At 49.0% G+C, this 6,000-nt stretch overlaps 1 protein-coding gene across 1 annotated transcript in view; it reads right to left on the reverse strand.

Annotated features, from left to right (window-relative positions):
• Positions 1–2,229, reverse strand: part of DRD2 (dopamine receptor D2) — a 1,149,352-nt gene extending 1,147,123 nt beyond the window's left edge. The window contains exon 1 of the mRNA XM_069224377.1: positions 1,427–2,229. The gene's annotated coding sequence lies outside the window, so the exon portion shown is untranslated. The remainder of the gene's footprint in view (positions 1–1,426) is intronic.
• Positions 2,230–6,000: the final 3,771 nt, after the last annotated feature.

Raw genomic sequence — 6,000 nt, forward strand, 5'->3', positions numbered from 1 at the left:
AACTGTGCTCACAGTGTCGGACATTAAGACAATTTAATTTATCTTGGATGTTGACTTGTTGCACGTAGCTGCTTCCAGGTAGGTGAATCCTCTGTCTACATTATGGTATCTGCAGTTTGTCTGTTGACGCTTATGAGAACAATCTATCTAAAAAACACTGCTTACTCGTCCCTCCCTTCCCTACCACGCACACACGACATCCCCCTCTCGAACATTGTTGTCTCCATTACAGCAGCCTGCGGACATAAATCACTTCTTCGCTGTAGGCACCGGTGAGCTCTAGGCCACACAACTCATTTGAGAGAGCTGTTTTATATGCGGCTGATTTTGCAGCCAGAGAGCCCATCAGCTTATACACGCACACACACAAACACACATACGCGCGCAAACACACACCCTCCCCGGCTAACTCACACATGCACACACAATGAAATACACACCCTCGCTTACATGAATACACGCCCTTCCCCCCAACCTACAAACAAACAGCTGCCAGGCACCCCTTCACAGACTCGTCAAACACGCATACACAAAACACATGAACAGAATCAATAAACACCACAGAAGCACACATACTCACCCTTGCTCAGTCACAATTGCATAAACCAAGTCACGCACCTTCTTTTACATGGACACACACGTTTCCCCTCAGACATACACACAAGCACCTACCACCTACCCCACCAAAGACTAGTAAAACACACATACATGAAACGCATGATCACAATCAATACTCACAGACACAAACGGACAGTCTCCTTCGCACAGACACACTTACTTAATAAAACACATTTACACTCCTACCTCATTTCGGCTCCAAAGGTGCACCCAAACACCAGCTGCCAGCCCCGCCCTCACAGACACCAATACACATCAACGCACATATACGGGCGCAGACTAACACAGAAGTTGATCCCAGCTCTTGTTTAACCCTGCTCTAGAAATAACATCTAATGAGGCGACTGCACGCTGAGAAACAGCAAAGTTTGAATGAAATAACCCAGATAATCTGGGGTGCAGGATTTCGATGTGGGCGGGGGTCCAGGTTTTTACCCTTAGTGGTGGACGGCTCTCTGGGAGCTGCCTGGGCCCGCTTCACATGACTCACTCAGTCTCAAGCCCTAATGCTCTGCCCTACTCCCTACAACATAAGAAGTTCGAAATACCTTCTCAGGTCTGGAGACACGTTCAGAAGACATGTTCAGAAAGGATGGGGAGAAGAATATCTTGCTGCAAAAGGGAAATATCGGGGCTCCTTGCTGTGTTAATTATGTGTGAATTCTAACAGCACCTTGGAAATGAGCATAAAACCTGTCCAGGAAGAGCAACATACATTTCTAATGATTCGACAACAAACAGGGTGAGGGTTTACCTTCCAAACCACAAAGGGGTGCTATCTGAGGGCGCTGATAGAAACATGCCTTACCTTCAAGCCAAGAAGGGACTCCCAGTCCTCACCGTCTGCTCTCCAGGCATGTTTTCTGCTCTTGGACATCCAGCAAGCATTCCTTGCGTCTTCAGATCTTGTCCCCAGTTGTCCTCGTGCAAGTGCGCAGAGCCAGGGAGAGGGTTGCTGCGTTCCCAAGGGTATATCTCGCTTCACAGTTGTGGGTGAAGGGGGTTGCACTGCACCCCCAGTTCAGCTGGCCCGCGCAGCCATTGGTTTATCCTCTCTTCCTCTCGGCATCCCTGGAGGGCTGTGTCTGTTTCGCGGGAGCGAAGTTTCACGGACCTCTGTGCGAGAAGTTCAGCTGTGACTCTGCGAGGGAGGCTGAGAAGCGCGTTTGCTGCTCACTCCTCGCGCCCTCACACGTGCACTCCTTTCCAAGGATCTTCACCTCCGGTGTCCGGTGTGGGATGCATTCCGGGGAGGGGGGCGAGAGCTGCCAGAGTCGTCCGTTCCTCAGCGCTGACAGCGGTTTCTGCACAGCTGCCTGCTCTGCTGCGTACTCACAGGCAGCATCTCAGCACTGTGGAGCTGGTCCCTGCACCCGTCAGTGTGTGAACATCACATGGTGCATCACGACAGGAAAGGTGCAAATGTTTGTGCAGCCCCTTTCTAGCAGTGGGGGCGATAGCACGTCGCTGGGACGGAGGAAGAGCCTGGAGACGATTCTATTCTTAGCGCAGCGCTATTTAAAAAAATCAGATCTGATATGGGAGCGAGTGTGTTACTCCAGGAAAATCATAGTTAGACGATCTAGATACGATGGTCTTGTTTAAATGTCTGGCTCTTTTGTTGATTGCTGATAGTTGTGGGCTGTGTCAGAGGGCAGGAGGAGCAGGAAACAGGAAATTTGCCCCTCTCATGATGTTGGAGGGGGCGTGGATTTGTTCCTCGTTGATACGTGGTCTACTGAATGCAATTACAACTTCTTGATTAAGTTGTATGACCCTTGGCAGAAGGATGTTTCTCCCTCTATTGCCTAGTCGGCAAAAACTAGTATTGGTTATACAGGAGGGTACACTAAACAAGTGATACATATGAATATCCGAACGGGCACTAGCTGCCCAAATATGATTTGGTTCCTGGTCAGGGCTACATCTAGCCAATCAGGCTGTGCAGAGAAGGGAGCTCCCTAATCAGCTCTAGATCGGTCCAAGGAAAGGTCCTCTTATTTCTGTTTAGAGCTAAGTAGGGCAGTTCTGCTGCTCTCAGTATTAACAAAGGGTTCAGCTGCGACCCCTGGACCGATTCAACGCGCTCCCTATGCAGAGTCTTGTTTTCAGCACCGAGCACTGGTCAGCTCACCCGGCTCCGACAAGGCCTAACCCTGGACAGCCTCCAGACTAAGTATTACTTGTTAATATGGAGAGGCGTGCACAGCACTGACCCCTAGAGGTCACTTCCGTTCAGAGAGAGCTGTGCACACCGCCCCTTCTGTGTTCTGACTGAACATCGTGTTTAGCACAGAACTCTGCACAGCTCTATGGGTTCATATTTATGTCTGCTCAGCGCAAACTGTTCGGCTCTGTGTTCAATGTCGACCACCTCTGTGTTCAGCACCGAACCCCGCACAGATCTGTTTCATATAAATGGGTGTTCTGCACCGCATCCTGCAAAGCTCTCTGTGCTCAGTCAGACAGAACTTTGTGTTCAGCAACGAACCCTGCACATCTCTCGGTGTTCATATAAATGTGTCTTCTGCACCGAACCCTGCACAGCTCCCTGTGTTCAGAGTCAGACAGCGCTTTGTGTTCAGTACCGAACCCCGCACAGGTCTCTGTTTCATATAAATGTGTCTTCTGCACCGAACCCTGCACAGCTCCCTGTGTTCATATAAATGTGCGTTCAGCACCTTGCCATGGACAGTTCCCACAGCTTCTAGAGTACTGTGTAGGGCAACGGGCCTTGGACGGCTCTCCTCTCACCCACTGAGCTGGACAGCTCCTCTGTTTTCTGTTAGAGCTGCTTGTTCAGGTCTGAGTCCTGGACAGCTGTCTGGGTTCTGCGTATGCGTGTTAGCACCGCGCCCTGTGCAAGTCCTGTGCTCTCTGTGTCCAGGCGCAGGTGTGTTCACCTCTGCGCCTTCGACAATTCTCCGGGTCCAGACAAAGGTATGTACAGCTCCGAGAATAGGACAGCTCGCCGAGACTCTATGCTGCGACAGAGATGTGTTCTCAGAAGTCTAGACCGCTCCCATGAGCTCTCTGTCCAGAAACAGCTGGGCGCCCTGTTCTGATCCTTGCACTGAAGTCCAGAAGGGTGAGTCGCAACTGAGCATGGAGTTTTTTTTAGATAGTCCCCCCACCTAAGCAGGAGTTCAATCTGAGAGACCCGTCGCTGTACCAGTCTATAGCAGGCCCAATGCAAACTAGCCCCTGACCCCCCTCCACCCGCAACTACTGTTGACTCCTCCTTCTAGGTCTTCTGTTACCCTATACCTTTTGATTTTTACTAAAGCAACATATATATGCAAAATGCTTACTTATATGGAGTTTTGAGCCAGCGTGCTTCATTCATTGTTCTCTTGTCGTGTCATTCAGTTGTTTCTTCTGCCCACTATATCATACAATATGTGGAAATAGGTCCGTTCACCGCAGCATTTGGATGACATCACTGTGAATGGGGGCATTCTGCTCTTTCACAAGGAGCAAACCCTCACACAAAGGGGCATATTTAAGAAAAGTGGCGCTGCACTCAATGCAGAGCCACATTCCTTGCCCCCTTAGCGCACCCTTAATGCCGCAATTTGTGCGCCATATTTAACATACGGCGCACCATGGCAGTAGTTAGGTAACTAGCGCCAATATTTTTTACGCTAGTTTGGCGCTTTGATGGATTAGAGTAAAAAATGTTGACGCCAATCCTGCATAGCACCTAGATGCCCTTTGAAAATAATTGGAGCTTCATTTTAAACCCTGCTCTGTCAGGCGTTAAAAATGCCGAAAAAATGATGCAAAGAAATCTTTTGGATTTCTTTGCTCCATTCTTTGCTTGCTCCCCTCCCCCCACCCTTATGGGGGAACTCCCCTCTTGCATACATTGTGCCTGGAGCAGGCATATTGTGCTACAAGGGATTACAAAGTGGCGCAGTGCATGCATTGTGCAATTTTGCAAAATGGTGCATGGAAAAAGCCACATTAGTGCCACCTTCGTGTAAAAAAATTATGCTATGGTAGTGCTAAAGTGGCACTAGGATCTTTTAAATATGCCCCAAAGTATTTCTGTTTAGTGCTTGTGAACTATTAGCATGCAACAAGTGTTTTTGAGACTGAAACACGATTTTATTTTGTAGCCATTTTTTATATTGGCGAGGACATCGAACCTTTTTCAATAAAAATGTTTTACAAAACTCTTGACAAATCGAAACCAGCATTGACGAAGCCAAAAAGTTGGATGCCAATGACAGACCTATTTTTGGATTTGCCAATGCCTGTTTCCCTCTGTCTTTAGTTGTTATTTCACTCAAGTCCTATATTTCCCTTTTTTTCGTTAGCTTCTTCCTCTTTGAGACTCTCGTTTTATTCCATGTGATCTGGTCTGCAGCTCTCTCGGTGTCACTGTTTACTCTCAACTCACCCTAGCCATGCCCTAGTCTCTTTCACTTTGCTCATTTTTCACTCACGCTGTTGTATTTATCTGCGCTGCTTTCTTCCAGACGCTGGAGTCTGTGGGAAATCCAGCATTTCAATGGCTCCACCTGCCTCTCTCTGGTGTCTCTGTCTCTGCCGAGCCCCCACTCTCTTCCCCTTCACACAGTTACTCGCGCGGGCTTGCGCCCGGGTCTCGAGCTGCGCCTGGTTCTACTTCCGGCTGCTGGGCTGTGCTTCTCCCCTCGCTCTCGCCGCCCCTCTGCTCTCGCGCTGGCTGCCCAGGCAGGCTCCCTCCCTCCTTATCCCTTCGCTCGCCGTCCACCGTGAAGCACTCTCATTCATTACCATTTACCTTCCCTCTGCCAACCCACTCTCTCACCTACTTGTCACTGCCATTTCCTCGCCCACCGAACCCTCCTTCTCCTATCTTTTACTTTATAATGTGCCCACACTCCTGCTTCCCCATCCCCACAAATCCCTAACCCAGTCACCACCCGTCTCAACAGAACCATTCTTTTCTCACACTCTGGCTTTCACCCACCTTCCCACCCTCTCTTTCGTTCTAAAGCTTTCTTCCCCCTCTCACCGCACTTTTTTCCTCCTATCGTTTACCTTCTTTCTCCACTCCATTGTTCTACCTCCCAAGTTCACTGCCGCCTGCTTACCTCTCTTTTCTGTTCTACCTTCTTCCTTTCGTCTTCCTTTCACTGCCTCTCCTTCTCTTTTAACATTCGATTACTTTCGGCCAATTCTCACCATCTCTTTTCTCAAATCTAATCTTCTCCCTTTTCAGCAGTCTGTTTGTTTCATCTCACCTGCCAAACTCATGCCCTTCTCTGACCCCTGTGCCACATTCCCACCTTTATCCTTACATATTTATTGTCTCCTAATCTTCCCAATCACCTTTTTTGCCCTCTACCCTCGCTTTCATCTCCCTACTATCTCTGTTGTATATAATACCAC

Source organism: Pleurodeles waltl, chromosome 3_1, assembly GCF_031143425.1.
Source record: "Pleurodeles waltl isolate 20211129_DDA chromosome 3_1, aPleWal1.hap1.20221129, whole genome shotgun sequence".
Lineage (NCBI taxonomy): Eukaryota > Metazoa > Chordata > Amphibia > Caudata > Salamandridae > Pleurodeles > Pleurodeles waltl.